Source organism: Chiloscyllium plagiosum, chromosome 16 (assembly GCF_004010195.1).
Source record: "Chiloscyllium plagiosum isolate BGI_BamShark_2017 chromosome 16, ASM401019v2, whole genome shotgun sequence".
NCBI lineage: Eukaryota > Metazoa > Chordata > Chondrichthyes > Orectolobiformes > Hemiscylliidae > Chiloscyllium > Chiloscyllium plagiosum.
In genome coordinates this window covers 7,460,184-7,479,648 of record NC_057725.1, presented here as the reverse complement: position 1 = coordinate 7,479,648, position 19,465 = coordinate 7,460,184, and the positions used below count along the sequence as shown (strand labels likewise).

The 19,465-nt window shown below is 41.9% G+C and overlaps 1 protein-coding gene across 8 annotated transcripts in view; it reads right to left on the bottom strand.

The window, feature by feature from the left end:
- Positions 1-19,465, bottom strand: part of ano5a (anoctamin 5a) — a 201,600-nt gene that overhangs the window by 79,966 nt on the left and 102,169 nt on the right. The gene's annotated exons all lie outside the window — the stretch shown is intronic.

The following is a 19,465-nucleotide window of genomic DNA, read 5'->3' as shown; positions in this document are numbered from 1 at the left end:
TGAGGGTTATGTATCGGAATCCCTTCCAGCTAGACTTTATCAAAAGGAGATCTGAGAAAAAAAATAATTCACCCAGTGGGTATTGGGCATCCAGAACTCACTGCTTTGAAGGGTGCTAGAGGCAGGAACCTTCAAGATACTTGAGAAATATTTAGATGAACACTTGAAACTCACATTCTCTCTGTAACTTTGTTCTCTACAAATTCTGAGAACCATTGTTAGGGGAGAACAGGAATAGACCCCCGTTATAGAGGTCCACACCGACATATGTTTGAGCATCAAGTTCAGCTTCTACAAACTATCCATTAACCAGAATAAATTCATAGCCTAATAGTGTCAACAAATAGAGAAGCAATAGCTTTTCCCTCACATGAAGAGATATAAACCTGAACTCTGAAAATATAGATGTACGCTTTCCTTCCATAACCTCAATCCTATTCCATGTCATTGATCTTGGCATTTCTCATCATCTTTGCTACTCTCCATTTTTGTTTCGTAAAGTTCTGTTTCCTTGACTCTCTGACCTTCACATCTGTACACAAGAGGAAATTAAAGATCCATGAAAATGTCATAGGTGGAAAACATATTATTGGCTGCAAAGTTTTTTTGCACAATAAATCTTAAACAGCCACAACAAAAACTTGCTTGTTTTGTAATCATACAGAACTCACTGGCACAGAATGGCTCTAACTGAGACACAAAGGATTTCTGGCTACTCAGAAGGGAGCTCTTGTGTTTTATGTCTCACAGTCAATTGTCAATTTATCTTTAAGAAACATGTTCATGATATCTTCATTGTATCATAGCTTATGGCTAAAAACTTCAGAACTCCAGGTTATAGTCCATCAGGTGGTTGAAGGAGCAGTGCTCCGAAAGCTAGTACTTCTGATTAAACCTGTTGGACTATAACCTGGTGTTGTGCGATTTTAACTTTGTACACCCCAGTCCAACACCGGCAACTCCACATCATAGCTTATGGCCTAAGGTTAAAAGATCACACTACTCCATCTTACCAGACATCACTTGAAACGCGCAACCCTCCTGTAAGCATGCTTCTCTGTTGTAACTCGATGGTGTAAATATTAGCTCAGACACTCCTGTGCTTGAGGAATGCAACATCTACATATCATAATTAGTTACTCAATTCTTCAATACCACAATAAATATCCAGTTTCTCATATCATGGGAGATAATATAAGCACTATTGCATCATGTATGACAGCTTGATATAGAATCCTGTAGCATCCTAATGAGGTAAACTTCCATTCTCCAAAACTCTAAGAGAATAAAGGTTCAATTTTCTAAAGCTGTCATCATAGAATAATCCCCCTCAAGCCAGGCACTAATTTGTCGAACCTTCACTGTACCACAACTGATGTAAAGTATATACTTTCTTAAGTGTGGAGACCAAAACTCCCCACAATATTCCAGATGTTGTCTCATTAAATCCTGTACAACAAGACATCTTTATTCCTGCACTTCAATGCCCTTGCATTAGAAGCCAACATTCCCAATTGCTTGCATGCAACTTTCTAGGTATGTTGCACACACCTTTCTCGGTACCTGTGGTTCAGTCACGTATTAGTGGGTTGTTCGGCTCATCTCATGTAACTCTAAACCCTGAAAATGAACAGAGAACTTCCCAGTTGGCAGAAGATCAAGCAGTACATTTGCATATAGATCATGCAGCTTAAACCATTGTATCAGGGAAGCTTTGTATTTCATTTATTGCATCAGCCAGTCAAATAAAAATGAACTGCAGTTCATCGCTAGGGCAACAAGATATAAAAGCAAAGTGGTGAATGGCACTGGTAAATCAATGTTATAACTGCAAACCAGCTCATTATTAGTTACAGAGAATCAAATAGGGTCTCTTGTGGTGCGGTGGTAGCGACTGTACTTCTGGACCAGGAGGTCCAAGTTCAAGTCCCACCTGCTTCAGAGGTATATCATAACATCTCTGTACAGGTTTGCTTTGAACTACCTAGAATCAAAAAGGCTGGATTGATATTTAGGTTCTGGATCAGTGGTGCTGGAAGAGCACAGCAATTCAGGCAGCATCCGAGGACAGGCAAAATCGACGTTTCGGGCAAAAGCCCTTCATCAGGAATAAAGGCAGAGAGCCTGAAGCGTGGAGAGATAAGCTGATACCTCCTCTAGCTTATCTCTCCACGCTTCAGGCTCTCTGCCTTTATTCCTGATGAAGGGCTTTTGCCCGAAACGTTGATTTTGCCTGTCCTCGGATGCTGCCTGAATTGCTGTGCTCTTCCAGCACCACTGATCCAGAATCTGGTTTCCAGCATCTGCAGTCATTGTTTTTACCTCGTTGATATTTAGGTTAGCATTATTGAACCTGACAGGACAGCAGTTGTACCAACATGCTCTTTGAGCAAGCTATCGAATTATTCTCCCACTTACCCCATAGCCCTGCAATGCTCTCTTAGGTACCTAACCAGCTTCCATTTCAAAATTAACATTCAAACTATTTCTGCTGCCTGTGAATAGCTCTGCAGATCACAACGTGCTGCATAAAAATACATTCACTGCCATTTTAGAATTACAATGTCTTGAGGCTTTAAGTAATTCTTTTGCCTAACACAGTTTAACAGAAGCATTCACCTGCACAGTTCACCACACAAACTTCATTTCAAGATGTTCTTATTCCTTTCTGCACAGTATTGTACCCATTTCCACAGCTAGCCGACAATACCACAAGGTGGCAGTATCACAGGGTCCTCTCGTGTGGTCTATTTGTTCTGCATATTCTGTCCAACCACTGCAATAAGCATGGATATCAAAAGACCACAAGATAACACTTACTGTTTAACTGCTGTTGAATTCTTACTTCCTGGAATAATCCAATTTCCCTATTCATTTTACTAACTGCTGATTTTAATGAACAATATTTCCATAAACCTTCCTGACAGGAAAAGATCCATCTGGGCAACTTATTATTCATCCACTGACGTTTGTTTGTGTTAATATAGGGAGGGGGTCCTGATTGGGTTGGAGTGAGGGGAGGGGAAACACAGTGACAGGGAGAGACCCAGGGTTGGATGGATATGAGAGGTGGGAGGCACGGGGGGAGTGGGAGGGAGAAGGGGATTGAGGTGAGGGGAGCGTACTGGGAAGGGGAAAGGCTCAGTGAGGTAGGTATAGGGGGTACACGCTGGGTGGAGGTGGAGCAAAGGGAAGGGTGATGGATCCAAGTTAGGGGTCAGAGCACTGTGGTGGGGAGGCGCTTATTAAAGAGAGGAGGGGACAACTAAGGGAACAGGCATCTTTAAAGGGGAATGGTGTATTGGGAAGGATGAGGGGCACAGTGTGGCAAAGGGCACTATGAAGGGAATAGGGGCACAAGTGAAATGAGGAGAGGCAAGTTGGCCTGAATTAGCTCAATGCACAGATCTCAAAAAATCATAATTGGTGTCTAGCAGGCAGGGGATCACAAACTTTCACAGAGGGTTACAGAAAGGAGTGACAGACGTATCTGACGTTATACAAGGAGCTCATTCTCAATGAGCTGAAGACTGTGGAGACAGCAGACCTGTGAACATTGCTCTAGTCACCTGCTGAGTGCTTTACACAACAGCTTTGGGTTTCAAAAGTGGGAGGAGAGGTACAGCTGTACTGAGGAAATATTGGGGATACAGAAGCTGGTATTCTCGATGACAGATCGACTGTGATCCAAGGTTGACAGCTCCAGATTCAACCCGCGGAGACAATGAGGCAGACATCACAGGCTGAGCTGGCCATGTAGTTTCTGTCAACTTTCAACACTGCTTTGACATTGAAAACGCAACTGGATATTTATTGATTGGCGCAGAACTAGGATAGAGAGCCAGAGGGCCAGATTCTCATTGTTGAGATGAGTCAGAGAGTTATCCATCTCATCCATGCTGACCAGATGTACTAAATTAATCTAGTCCCATTTGCCAGCAATTGGCCCATATCCCTCTAAACCCTTTCTATTCATACACCCATCTAGGTGCCTTTTAAATGTTTTAATTGTACCAGCCTCCATCACTTCCACTTCCATACACGCACCACCCTCTGTGTGAAAAAGTTGCCCCTTAGGTCCCTTTTAAATCTTATCCCTTTCGTCATAAACCCATATGTCTAGACTTCCCTAACTTGAGAAAAAGACTGTCTATTTACCCTATCCATGTCCCTCATGATTTTATAAACCTCTACAAGGTCACCCCTCAGCCTCCAACACTCAAGGGAAAATAGACCCAGCCTATTCAGCCTCAAACCCTCCAACCCTGACAACATCTTTGTCAATCTTTTCTGCGCCCTTTCAAGTTTCACAACATCGATACTATGGCAGGGAGAGCAGAATTGAATGCAGTATTCCAAAAGTGGCCTCACCAAAGTCCTCTACAGCTGCCCAGGAATTGGGAAATTCCAAGCTTCCCAGGGGAATGAAGTCGGTATGGGGGTGGGGGGGGGTGGGGTTGAGTTGATTTTCAGGTAAAGTTGCATCAGCTGTACCCTGAACAGAGATAACTTTCAGCTTCAGTTGATGATGGAGAGCTGTCTAAAAGGCCCATTTTGTCCTGACTTCATCCCAGCTGCAATTAAACAAAATAAGGAAAGAAGAAATCCAGGAGTAGTGCCTGACGTACAGCCGAGTTGATAATGCTGGGTATGAGGAGGTATGTTGTCTTATGTCTCTCAGTCAGTACGTCAACTTTAGAGCCTTTCAAAGTCACGCCTCTAGTATCTGTCTATCATAGGATGTGATCTGAGCACATAAAGCAGATCTCATACCCCTTCCTACCTCTGACCACTCAAAGTATATCCCTCTACATGCCTTTTGTTACAATCCTAACAGCTTGACATTTACCCAGGCACTCACATACCTGAGGAACGTACATAATAATCAGCAATACTGAAAGGCTGTAGGATTCTTCAAACCACAATCCATGCTTATTTTCTTGTATTACAGGAGTTAATATCAGCTTTACTGTCGCAGGTAGTTGGAGGTAAACTCACATGAATATGAGTTCTGAAATTAAAGGGAAAGTCAGCATAGTTCAACCAGATCACAGGGCTGCTCCCTCATTCGAGGTGACGGTTTACCGGTGAGTAACCACACCTCAGATGAGGAAAGAGGTTGAGGAGGAGAGTCCTTCATGGTAACCTCAGCTAGTGCAGGAATTAAACCCACACTGTTGGCATCATTCTCTATTGCAAAGCAGCCATCCAGCCAACTGAGCTAACTAAACTAAATTATTGTGTGTAAGATGAAAGACATTCCTCAATTTACTACTTGTCTGCTATTTCTGATCCAAAAACAAACGGTGGAACATCTACTCACAGACATGAGAATGCCACCTGAACATCTTAAACATTAACTGTTAAAAAAGATATAAATGGAGCCATTCGAGAGCTGAGCTGGAGAAGCAGAATGATGCAATAAAGCCCTCTAATGGTGACAGAGCTGAGAGAAGATTTAGCGAACAGTGTTAATTTTTGCACAAGATGGGTAAACTGATAGGAATGTAAGACAGACTCAGTAATTTCTGCTTGTAAGAAACATGACGCAGCCCACAGTAATTATACACATACAGATGATTCATTTCACAGCAGGGCTTGAGATATAAAAGCTCAAGAGACATGATCATAACAGAGAAACATTTTGAAAGGATCTTTTATTTTGAAGTGACGTGCCAAAATCTGCATTAAAAATCCCCGAGGTCACAATTTTTATCCCATTATTAACTAGCTGATGTGGGACTATATTTACTGTCATTGCCTCAAAAGCACGAAACTCCTTCCCTAACAGCACTATGGGATTAGCTACACCTCATGGACTGTAGTAGTTCAAGAGGGCAGCTCACTCCCAAGGCAATGAGGGAATGGGCAAAAATGCTGGCCCAGCCAATGATGTCCACATTCCATGAATGAACAAAAATAATACTCCAGAGATTAATCAGGCCCTTGTCTCACAGCACAAAGAGTTGAGAATGGTAGATGAGTTTTAATTTCAAAAGTTAACTGCTGTCTATTGCTTCATTATAAATGCAAAATGGCGCACTGCAGGACAATATGACCCATTGAAGCTTACAAAATGTTTAAAAGGATAGATGTTTGTCTGCAGGTAAGATGTTTCCCCTAGTTGGGGAGTCCAGCACAATTTCAAAATAAGGTGGATGGGCATTTAGGTCAGAGATGATGAGAAATATGTTACTCAGAAGATTGTGAACCTTTGAAATTCTCCAGCACAAAAGAATGTAAAAGCCCAGTCTTTGAGGCATATTTAAAACTGAACAAAAGCAGAAGTTGCTGGAAAAGTTCAGCAGGTCTGGCAGCATCTATGAAGAAAAATCAGAGTTAATGTTTCAGGTCTGGTGACCCTTCCTCAGAACTCAATACTTGATTGCCAGTGGCGTACAGGGCTCTGGGCATGGGCTGAGTAAAAGGCTTTGAAGTGTTCTATCAGCCATGATCACATTGAATGGAGCGATAGTTTCAATGGGCCGAATGGCCATATTTTGTTGCTGTGTCACAGTAATAGTGATCTAATTCTAAAGACAGATCCCTAAGAGCAAACTGCGATATTTTGAAAAGTTGTTAAATACCAAAAACATCCTATGACTTCTGCGGGAGATACTAGATAAAAGGTAAAGATTAAACCCAGCATCCTATTTGTTTCAGACAATATCCTTTTCTGGTCAGTGAGGAGAAACATAGACTGTGTAGTCAGATCATTCCTGGAGTGCTGAGAGAAGATGATTTACTCTCTACTCAGTAAACACTAAGAGCACATTTATTAACTATTTACACTAATTACAGGAGACATGTAAAGAGATCTTTGCTATCTACACACTCAGATTCCACATCACTGACAATCTAGTCTACTCATCAACACTGTAAATATTCACCCATTACCCTACGCGCACAGAGATTGCATATAGAGTGAACCTGAACCAGCCACCAGTATATTCAGCTTTGCTCAATACATTTTTGATTTTCAGAAATATGACCTTGCTTTCACTTTTGTTTCAATAACTGAGCAACAACTACATAACGTTTATAACGTCATAATGAAGCAGAAAGGTCTGGAGCCTGATGAAACTTAGATTTTGATTTCCAACATGCTAAATTTCCCACATTTTAAATATTCATGATTTTCATTGAACTGTATGTCTTATTAAAGATCTTACATACAAGTATTGTCTAAAATATTTGACTTCCTGTTCTGTTTTGCTAAATTTTAAAGATTTTTTTCTACATGAACAATCTTTGTCACCTGGGGACTTATCAAAGGAAACTCAGCAATTTATCAGCATAATTCACTCAAAAAGCCTTTGGAAATTAATTTGCTTTCCACTGCCGATTTATCTCAGTAAGGTGAATGTTTATTGCCCAATGTTTAGCATTTAAACAATTTTTTAAAAGATCCATGTTACAATGTTGATTTCTTAATTTCACTAAGTAGTTTGGGATCTTTAATATTCATCAAAATTACTGCGGAACAGTGTCACTTGCTTCCAAAAGCATGTGTGGCTCTCAGTATGGGTCACGCTGTCTGAGCATGTACAACTCCATTATCTAAAACGCCCTAGAACCATTTAGCTAACTGTTCTAACTCTCCTCCAAACGTCTTCAAAAATTATTATTCAAAAGGCTATAGGAACACATTGCTCGGGTATAGCATACTTGTATAAAAGAATGTCTGCTTGGATGTGAGAAGGTAGATAAGCAGGAGGCTGGAAGAACACAACAAGCCAGGCAGCTTCAGAAGGTGGAGAAGTCAACGTTTTGGGTGTTCTTCAGGACTAGGCGTGGGTGTCGGGGGAGCTGTAGATAAAGGGGATGGTGGGGGCAGGGTGGTGAAGTGGGGATAGGTGAAGACAGGCAGAGGGTATGACCTGGTTGGTCAATGGGAGGAATGAATCAGTTTGGTGACTGAGAGGAGTGGAAGAGAGGGGTGGGGCTGGGAAAGGAGTCAGAGGATGGGAAGGGAGATTATTTGAAATTGGAGGACTCAATGTTGAGTTCTCGAGACTGTAGGCTGACCAGGTTGAAGATGAGGGGTTGTTCTTCAAATTTGCGGTTTGGTTCATGTGGCAATGGAGGAGGCCGAGGATGGTCATCTCGGAAAGGGAGTGGGAAGGGGAATTGAAATGGGCGATGACTGGGAGGTCCGGTCCGCCCCTGTGGGCTCGGCTTAGATGTTTGGCATTTGGCTGCTTTGCATGTTCATTGTAGCTTTTGCTTCATTTCCGTTAAACTTCAGAGCGTTTACCAAGCACAGAGAATTGCAGAATCATTGGTCTAAAAATTTCCATTGGACAGTAATGTTAAAATAGCGGTAGCAGGCTCTACCAGAGTTTATACCAATTGGGGTGTAAAACGACACCTAATTTGCTTCAGACATTCTGCAACATGGTTATGAAATTCTAAAACTTTCTCTTTAAGCAAAACAGCATTGTCATAGAGATAAATTTTGGACAAATAAACAAGAGAGAGTTTTGAAGCAAAAGGCTTTATAAAAATGCCACCTGACTGCTACTTTTTGTTGATAAGTAGCAATTATATTTATATATTCCAACAGCTGTCAAGTATAACTTGAGATAAAAACATGGCTGAGACTGAGGAGTGACCTTATAGAGGTTTATAAAATCATGAGGGGCACGGATGGGGTAAATAGACAAAGTCATCTCCCTGAAATAGGGAGAGCCCAAAACTAGAAAGACATAGGTTTAGGGGGAGAGGGGAAAAATTTAAAAAGGGACCTAAGGGGCAACACTGTCACACAGAGGGTGCTGCGTGTAAGGAATGAATTGCCAGAGGAAGTGGAGGAGGCTGGTACAGTTATAACATTTAAAAGGCATGTGGTTGGGCATTTGAATAGTGTGTTGGTGGGAAAGCACAGCAGGTCAGGCAGCATCCGAGGAGCAGGAGCATCACCATTTTGGGCATAAGCCCTTCATCAGGAATTCCTGATATATGATATGAATAGGAAGGGTTGACAGAGGTACGGGCCAACTGCTGGCAATTGGGATCTATTTAGGATATCTGGTTGGCCTGGACACGTTGGAGCGAAGGGTCTGTTTCTGTGCTGTACATCTCTATGACAAGGACAAGCCAGGGCCTCAAGGCAGTCAAACCCTATCACTGGGGCAAAGCAGAAATTGCTGGCAAAGCACAGCAGGTCTGGGCTGCATCTGTGGAGAGAAATCAAAGTTTACGTTTCAGGTCCAGTGATCCTTCTTCTGAACATCATAGGGACCTTGGTAAATACCCAACCCATTATGCACTTATGAAAAGACACAAACTATGCTGCATACTCTCAAGGACTGTTCCCTCTAAAGACTGCATTTCTACAGAAGTATTGTCCTGTCCATTGGAGGCCTTAGGAATGAAGCAGAGGTGATTAGATGGGGTGATGGGACTGGTTTAACATATCATGGCAGCAATTACAAACTCTGCCATTTGACAGAGGAAGAGAAGTTGGGTCACATAGACTCATGGTGGTGGCAGTGTCGATGGAGGCAAGATGGCACCAGGAAGTAGCGTCTCTTGAATCATTGGCACAGCGAGGGTACATACAGCTGGCTGCTTCAGACCTGTGGCTGATTCAGGGGTAGGTAAGACTAAGACATCTCTGACACACATTAGAAATTGTCAGTGTTAATTTTCCTTTTGTAATTACATCCTCCCATCCTGATGTCTCCACGGTGCACAGAACTTGCACCTTTATTCAAGGGATGTGAAAATCACTAATTAGACCAGCATTTCTTATCCATCCACAACTGCCTTGAACTGAGTGCCTTGTTTTGCATGTTCTCCCTGCATCTGTGGGGGCTTCCTTCGGGTGCTTCAGTTTTCTCCCACAGTCCAAAGATGTGCAGGTCAGAGTGGATTGACCATGCTAAATTGACCATAGTGTCCAGGGTTGTGCAGGCTAGGTGGGTTAGACATGGGAAGTGCAGGGTTACCACAGACAGAGTAAGAGGCTGGATCTGGGTGGGCTACTCTTCAGAGGGTCAGTGTAGACTCTATGGGCCAAATGGCCTGCTTCCACACTGTAGAGATTCTATGATTCTAAGATCTCAGAGAGTAGATAAGAGTCAACCACATTACTATGGGTCTGGAGTCATTTGTAGGCCAGACCAGGCAGGTCTCCTTCCCAAAAGGAAATTAGTGAGTCAGATCAGTTTTTACAACAATCAATTATAGTTCCAAAGTCATTATCAATAAAACTGCTCTCAATTCCAGATGTCATTCATTGAATTTAAGTTCCACTAGCTACCAGGGTGGGTTTTGAAACCATGTGTGAACAGCTTGGGACTCGGGATTACTCATCCACTGACATCACCACCCTGTTGTTTTCCAGCTTTTCGAAGCTTCAACTATAGCAAACTTTGTTTTAAATGGCACCTAACAAACCATCAAAAATGATATACATCCAATACTGGAGGTTTACTTTATTATTACAATCTTTGCGATGTCTGAGTGGTCAGTTGAGGGTGTGAGTGAGAAAGCGCTCTGTCAGTAAGTTTTATTTAAGACAAAGTTGCATTATTATTTAAGTGATTTATGATATAAATAGAGTATAACAGTGATGTGCAAACCCCTGCATCATGTTTCTGTTACTGCGTGTGTGATTTTACATTGATTATGTGAACCTCTTGATCAACCATTATATTTGATCAACTGGTACCCTATGGGCGCCAGTTAATAAAAAACTTTGTACAACTTCTAGTATACATAGAAACTATGTGCAGGAATAGTCTATTCAGCCCGTCAAACCTGGTCTGCCATTCAATATGATCACGGCTGATTGTCCAACTCAGTCCCTTTTTCTAACTCTCACCCTATGCCCTTTGATCCATTTAGCCCCAAGAACTCTTTCTATCTGCTTTAGTAAAACATTCAGTGTTTTGGCCTCACCTGCTCTAGTGGCAGAGAATTCCATGGGTTCACCGCTCTCTGGGTGATGAAATAACTACTCTACTTCTCTAAGGGAGATAAATCTTTCTGTAAACTTTCTTATAAAATCTTGTAAAAACCAACGACTGAATGGAAGGTGTTAAAATTAAGACCAAATTCTCTGTGGGCCCTGATTGGTGTATTCCCCATCCTCTAATAGGGCTGGGGTGAAGATAGCTGAGAATGTGATAGGTAGATGAAGTTGGGGGTGAAGGTGATAGGTCGGAGAGGAGGGTGGAGCGGATAGATAGGAAGGAAGGTGGACAGGCAGGACAATTCAAGAGGGCAGTGACAAGTTGGAAGGCTGGATCTGGGACAAGGTTGGGGTGGGGTGAAATCCACATTGAGCCCGTGCAGTTGAAAGGTCCACTCCCAATGCCTGGAGGAAGAACACCTCCTCTTCTGTCTTGGGATCTTCCAACCACAGCATCAATGTGGATTTCACCAACTTCCTCATCTGATCTCCAACATCTGCAGTTCTCGCCTTCTCCGAGCAATATTGAGAGCAACAGATTTTATTTTGGCTCCCCCAATGTGTCAGTACTATTTCATTAGTGCATTCTCCAGCACAGTTAGAATATGATGTGGAGATGCCAGTGTTGGACTGGGGTAGACAAAGTCAGAAGTCACATGACACCAGGTTACAGTCCAACAGATTTATTTGAAATCACAAGCTACAGGAACAGCACTCTGAAAGCTTGTGATTTAAAATAAACCTGTCAGACCATAACCTGGCATCATGCAACGTCTGACATTTCAGACAGCAGAATCACTTTAATTAACAAAGCTGACTTTCAGAATCACCAGTCTTTGATGGGTTGACACTGTTCCCAATTCCTTCACTCAGTGTAGCTCAGTAATGGGAGACAGGGACAGACAGGAGAACACAAGGAGTTCACTGCAATTTAATGCAATTCAGATTTGCGCAGCACATGTTCACAATCAGAAACAGATGAGGGATTCCCCAGGTCAACAGAGCAATGTCAATGTTCAGAAACATCTAACCATGGACAGAAATGGGAAACATTTTCTTTCTCCTCACATGTTAACAACACATTCTCACAAAAATCACATTGGGGAAAGCAGGCCCCTGGCTTAAGAAAAGGCTGCAACGTTTGACTTTTTGAACTTTACTTCTTTATTTTTCTACTTCTATCATAAGAAAACTGTATTACTGAACTTTTTTAACTTATTCCTTTGTTTTTCCACTTCTGTAGCTAAGATTTTGTACCCAGGTATTCTGCACTTTTGATGGTGCCGTCTGTGGTGACACTGTACACTTTTCACAATGCTCCTGTATCCCTGAAATTGAGTACAGGCGACGATAAAATCTAAATCTAATTCCACCAGAAACTACAAAATCCATCAGTTGCAAAGTCAACTTATTAAATAAATCTTAAACGGAATCCAAAGCAGAAAATGCACATATTCTGGAAGTGAGCCACAAGCGAATTGCAGAAGAGGGATTCACCATAACTAATCTTTTAACAGATCAAAATGAAACCATTTGGGGGAATGTAATCAATTTATATTTTCTTTACTGACATTTATTTATTTTTTGACCTTTTGTACAATGTAATTACTGTGAATATGATCAAATCAAGTCTTAACACAGCAAGTAGTTCAGCAAGTGATTGGAGGTGATTGTCTAGTTATGTGTCTGGGTAGGTTTAAAGGGGGTACAGCTGGGACTGAGATGTGGTAGGAACTGCAAACCTGTATTGTGGGGCTCTTGTGCCACAATAGTATTGTCCCACCTTTTATCCAAAGCATTTGAGTTCAAGTTCGACCAGTGTTGGAATTGTATCGTAATATGCCCAAATAGGTCAATTCACAATACTTTAATTGAATTGTAGGGGCTCTTCTGGGACATTGGGATTTAAGTCCCACACATTCCTGAGGTGTGTACTAACATTATTGAACAGGTCGATCAGAAAATATACCAAGACTGAGTAGTAAGAGCTTTTGTGGTGTAGTGGTGATGTCCCCACCTCTACACCAGAAGGTCCAACTTCAAGTCTTCCCTACCCCAGACATACGTTATAATGTGTCCGAACAGGCTGTTTAAAAATATCTGTAAGACTGATCATCTCCTACCTCTGAGCGGGCTCTTGTGGTAGTGTCCCTACCTCTGTCCCTACGTCTGAGTTCATGGGAGGCAATGGCCAAGTGGTATTATACTGGATTGTTAACACAGAAACCCCAGAAAGGCTCACATTCTGCCAAGGCAAATGGTGGAATTTGAATTCAAAAACTTAAAATCTGGAATTAAGAGTCTAATGATAACCATGAATCCATTGTTGCTAATGCCCTTCAGGGAAGGATCCTCACTGGTACTGGTCTACATGTGACTCCAGACACACAGCAATGTGATTGACTCTGAACTGCCCTCTGGGCAATTAGGGATGGACAATGAATGCAGGCCTAGCCAGTGATGCTCTCAATCAACTCAAGTGAATTTTAAAAAAAAACACCCGCACCAAATGAATGTTTGAACAATTCATTTAAAAATAAGTAAGACTGGGTAGTTAATAAACTATCTGCAAAGAAAGGAGATAGTGTCAGAATACAACAAATACTGAAGATTACAGCAGGTCATACAGCATCCATAGAGAGACAGCAAGCTAACCGTTCATGTCTAGATGATTCTTCATTAGAGCTGTGTTGGTTTCTCTCTCTGACTAGCTTACATCTGACTTGACATGTGGAACATTTGCCAGATTTATTCTGAAGGAGCAGTACACAACCATATTGGTTTCTGCCCCAACCTCTTCTCTGTATCTGAGATGTGGTGACCCTCAGGTTTAATCACCATCTCTCCCAAATGAGACAGCAGCCCTATGTTCTGCTAAGACTATGGTAACTTTACCTTTTTATAATTATCATACAAATAGATGATCACTGAGCAAGGGTAGGCCATTCGACCCTTTGAGTCTGCTCCTCCATTAAACACGATCATGGCTGATCTGACTGAAATCCCAAATCCATATTCCCTCTTACTTCTGATAACCCTTTGCTCACAAGGGCCTATCCCCCTCTACCCTGACAGTGTTCAAAGACTCTGCTTCTACCACCTTTTCAGGAAGAAGCTTCCAAATACTCTCAAACCTCAATAACAACACAAGAACTAGGAGCAGGAGTAGGCCATCCGGCCCTTCGAGCCTGCTCCGTCATTCAATAAGATCACAGCTGAACTTTTTGCGGACCTAGCTCCACTTACCTGCGTTTTCACCATATCCCTTAATTCCTTTGTTTTTCAAAAAGGTATCTACCTTAGTTTTAAGCGATTACTGAAGTAGTGTCAACTACTTCCCTAGGCAAGGAATTCCATAGATTAACAACCCTCTGGGTGAAGAAGTTCCTTCTCAGTTCAGTTCTAAACCTGCTTCGGCTCATCTTGAGGCCATGCCCTCTTGTCCGAATTTCACCCACCAGTGGAAATATCCTCTCTACTTCTATTTATCCACTCCCTTCATAATTTTATATGTTTCTATAAGATCCGCCCTCATTCTTCGGAATTCCAATGAATATAATCCCAATGTACTCAGCCCCTCCTCATAAGCCAAATCCCTCAATTCCAAAATCAACCCAGTGAACCTCCTCTGCACCCCCTCCAGTGGCAGTACATCCTTTCTTATGTAAGGAGACCAAAACTGCACACAGTACTCCAGGTGTGGCCTCACCAGCACCTTGTACAGCTGCAACGTAATCTCTCTGCTTTTAAACACAATCTCTTTAGCAATGAAGGACAAAATTCCATTTGCCTTCCTAATTACTTGTTGTACCTGCAAACCAACCTTCTGCGATTAATAAGAAATAAATTATGTGTAAATTGGGACTCTACTTTTTAAACAGTGAACCAGAGTTCTACTCCCTCCCAATCCTCTCCACATCTACCTTGGCAGGACCCCTCACGACCTTAGTTGTTTCAAGCAAGCCAAACCTCCAAAGGGATTGGCTCCATTACTAATTCCTCTGGGATAATGAACTGTCCGTGACAAAGTGAATGCTTTGCATACTGTAACAGATAGAAGAGTTTATGAAGAGCTGTGATGTGGAGGTGCTGGTGTTGGACTGGGGTGAATAAAGTCAGAGGTCACACAACACCAGGTGTGGTTGGACAGCCTACCTGGAATAATGAATTAATGATGGACAATAATAAACTTAGCATGGAATTACAAAGGATGGACAATGATTAAAAAATGCTTGGAAATCAGCCTTGACTGAAGTGACTGTGGTAATCCTCTGCTGCAGAATCTAGACAGACTGCAGCTACCCACAGACAGCTTGCTAACAAACCTGACGTGTAGACCCTCCAATACGCACCTGACGTTGGACTGGAATGGGACATGATTTGGAGATGCTGGTGTTGGACTGGGGTGGACAAAGTTAAAAATCACACAACACCAGGTTATAGTCCAACAGGTTTATTTGGAAGCACTAGCTTTCGGAGCACTGCTCTTTCATACTTCCCAGCCACCTGATGAAGGAGCAGTGCTCCGAAAGCTCGTGCTTCCAAATAAACCTGTTGGAGTATAACCTGGTGCTGTGTGATTTTTAACTTTGAATGGGACAACGGAATGTCTCTCTCAGGACAATCAGGAGCAGCAATCATTCTCTAGACACTGAGGTGCCTAGCACCCTTATTTGGATGAGGTTATGTACACACAGCACCTACCACAATGGACACCTAAGAGCCACCCTGACATCAATGTGCCACCCCTGGTTGGGTCTGATTGATTAGGGTAACCGAACCTGATCAATCCCTTGGTAGATCCTCCACAAGGACACAAAGACTCAGAAGGACAAGAATTGCTGCAAAACTCCACTCAGGGTGGTAACTCGAGAATAACTACTGAAAGAGAAGACATCTCCAAGACCATCGGAAGAAGACATGACCTAGTGGAGCCTGGTCACGTTCTAGTGGGGTGGTATACAAAGTTAAGTTAAAGCATAAGATAGTTTGTAATGTTTTTTCATTAGTTTATAGTATACTATATTTTTCTAATATTAATTGTGTTCAGTAAATGAATATTATTGTCTAAGAGTCGACTCACAGTTCTTTTGCTGAATATGAGAATTTAAACAGTCTGAGTGGTGGGTATAGCACAGGTTATAGCCCAACAGATTTATCTGAAATCACAAGTTTCTGGAGAACTGCTCCTTTTTCAGGTGAAGTGAGCTCCTTTGCCTGATGTAGGGGCAGTGCTCTGAAAGCTTGAGACTGCAAACAAACCTGTTGGACTATAACCTGGTGCTGTGTGAGTTCTGACTATGAAGAGTTGGTGATGGATATATTTTTATACAGCGTGGTCACAGAACAATCTATGATACAATTTCCAATTAATGCTGTGCAGTAAAGCAGCCTGATTAGGCTGGATGAACACTGCAGTTGGGAAACACCTACATCCCAATCATTTGTAAACAGGATGTGCTGAGGTCCCTTCATATCACTATAAACAGCATCAGATAGCAACTGTAACTATAGTCTAGCCATCCATATGACTCTGTACAAATTGGGTGGGTGGGTTATGAAGTGCATTTGGTGTTGAGTAGGAAGAAAGTTACAAATATTTCATATGATAGTGTACACATATGTCTTCCCAGAATGACTAACCACTTACAAGATAGATGACTATGTTGCTGTATCCCAGTCAAGAGTTTCAATTCCTGATCCAAGATTTGAAAACATATTCCCCACAGGCCACAGACAGCCCTGTCATGCAGTACTGAGCTTTTGTTTCTACATTACATAATTGCTTTTAGGAATTAGTTCGTAAAACTCTCTCTCATATAAAACTCTATATTGCTGTCAACGTTGTAGGGATTGTAATGAAGCCAGGCAGAGAATATAAGTTCCCTGATTAGGACTGTTAACCTGGTCCAATTAGGGAGCCCTGGCTGACAGATATAAGCAAGAGTGTCAGGGATTCTGTTCAGTTGGGTACTGTTCACTCAGAGGCCTGCCTCTGATGGAGCTGGATCAGTGTCATGTGCAACTGAAGAGGGATGTGGTGACAGGATACTGGCCTTAGTGGAGTTATTTTAGTAGCACAGAGAGAAAAATGCGCCCCTTTAGAGATTCGCTCACCTGACACCCGCACTGACATGAGCAGAATTAGCTAACTGGGTAAACGTGAAAGCCCATATACTACAAGTATACTTTCAGATATGTGGTAAATTTACAGTGGCTGAGTGACAATAGCCTGAAGCATGCTACATTCCCTTACTTCTTTCGAATGATGCTTAGTTTTGACTGGCATGTTCCCTTCATGGTGAATCAATATGAAATTGGCTGACAGCCAGCACCCAAAGGCAAGCAGACAACTGCAGACCCATGAGGCACAGCGGCCTAACATGACACTCTGAGAGATCCTAAATTTCATTCACTAATGGTAAGGCCACAGACTTAGACTCCTGTGGCGAGGAAGTGATGCAAAGTTGGCAATGTTCGCAGAAAAAAAATGTCTCTCCTGAAAGAGAAAAAAAACCCAAGTTTTTTTAAAAAACTGGATTGGAGCCTAAACAGAATAAGTATTATTACCTGCCACTCGAAACAGCTTACTACTTGAATCTGCAAGTTTAAGTCAATAGAATAAGAAGCCTCCAAGTAAATGAGCAAATTTATGAAAAATTATGAACAAATGAGTTTGGTTCTGTGTCAACACTTACTCCAACACTAGCGGGGAATATCAATTTATTACTTCTGTGTTTAGATGCCTGTGTTCAAAGACTGAAAATGCCCTAAAGAAAATAGTTATCAACAAGACACCACTCATTGAGGGATGTTAACCTTACCATCATTAATATTGTTCATCTTTCACCAACAAATCTAAGTTTTTCACAACCTCAGAGCATTGTAAAGAACTCATAGTGATTTTGAAATGAGGTCACTATTGGAGAACAGGGAAATGAAGCAGCTAATCTGTGCACAGTAAGGTTCTACAAAATGCACCGTTAATCTGTTCAGATGATCATAGAAGAGGTCCTTTCGCCCAGAGTCTGTACCAACAAAAAATAAACTCAATCTACATTAGTGCCACTTCCCTGTGAAGGTGACTGAGGGATTAACCTTGTCCAAGAAAGCAAAATGACTCCAGTGCAATTCTTCCAAATATCGTGTTAGGGTCTCTACTCAACATTTCATCTTAAGGTCCCCACTTCAGACATTGCAGTGCACCACTGATACTGTACAGAAATGTAAGCCTGGCTGATAAGCACAAGTTTCTGTACAATAGCCTGAAAGGTCAGTACTGACTGGCTCAAATGCCACCTCAAAAATGTCCCTGGAACATGAGTAGAAAATGAAGGGGGGAAAATTGTGGTGAGTATCAGTCTTGGCACTTGCTCTGTTATTTTCAGAAACGTGACGATAATGAGAACAAAACTACAGTACGTTGTTGTGAAAACAACAAATGCTGGAGATCACGGGTCAGGCTGCAGTCATGGAGAGAGCGCAAGCTAACGTTTGGAGTCAGGTGACTCTTCATTAGAGCGTAGTACATTGACCTGTTTCTCTCAACTACCTAGGTGTGTGGCCTTGCCACTGGGTCCTGAACATGCATAACCATTCCCCCAACCCCACTGTATCCCTCAAAACTACCGCTTCATTTAGCGAGCATAAGCACACGTATTCAGTTCCACAATCACTGATGCTAGTTCAGCACATTCCATAAATTTACAGTGATCTGTGGGTGGAACTCTAGGAAAGGCAGTCACAGACTGCAGTTGTGGCCATGTAGGAAGAAGCCAAGGAAGAGACAGAATTCTCTTTAAGCAAGGGAAAAAAAAAAGAGAAGATCGCTCATCTCATTCGTAGTAAATTCAAGTTGCTTTCTGGACCAAATGTCTAATCGGATACACATTCACACAACATGAATGAATTTGGTCCCCTTACTAGAGGTCGATGCATTTGAAACAGCTCAGAGGAGGTTCACTAGGTTGATTCCAGAAATAAGGGATTTGTCTTATTAAGAGAGAGACACTAATCCTATCGTAGCTGTGGAATTTAGCAGAAAGAGAGGCAATCTAGTTGAGGTATACAAGATGCTAAAGGGATTGACAAAGTAAATTTGGAAAGGATGGTTCTTCATGTGGGGCAATCTAGAATGAGAGTTCATAGCTTTAGAAGAAGGGTAGCAGATTCAGAATAGAGATGAGGAGAAATTACTTCTCTCAAAGGATTGTGAAAGTCTGGGATTCTCTACCCCAGAGTGTGATGAACGTTGGGTTACTGAGTAAATTTAAAGAGGAGGTAGACAGATGTTTAATTAGTTATGGGTTGAAGGGTTATGGAGAGTGGGCAGGAGATTGGAGTTGAGGCAGAGATGATATCAGCCATGAGGGGCTGAATTGCTTACTCCTGCTCCTAGTTCTTATGTTAACTTGAGTTAACAACTGCATCCAAGATTGTACTTTCTAGCTGTGACCCAAGAGAAATAAGGAATTAAATATACAGAAATGGGAGACAGATGTGAAAAGAGTAAAGTCAAAAGTGAAATAACTCAATACCATTCCA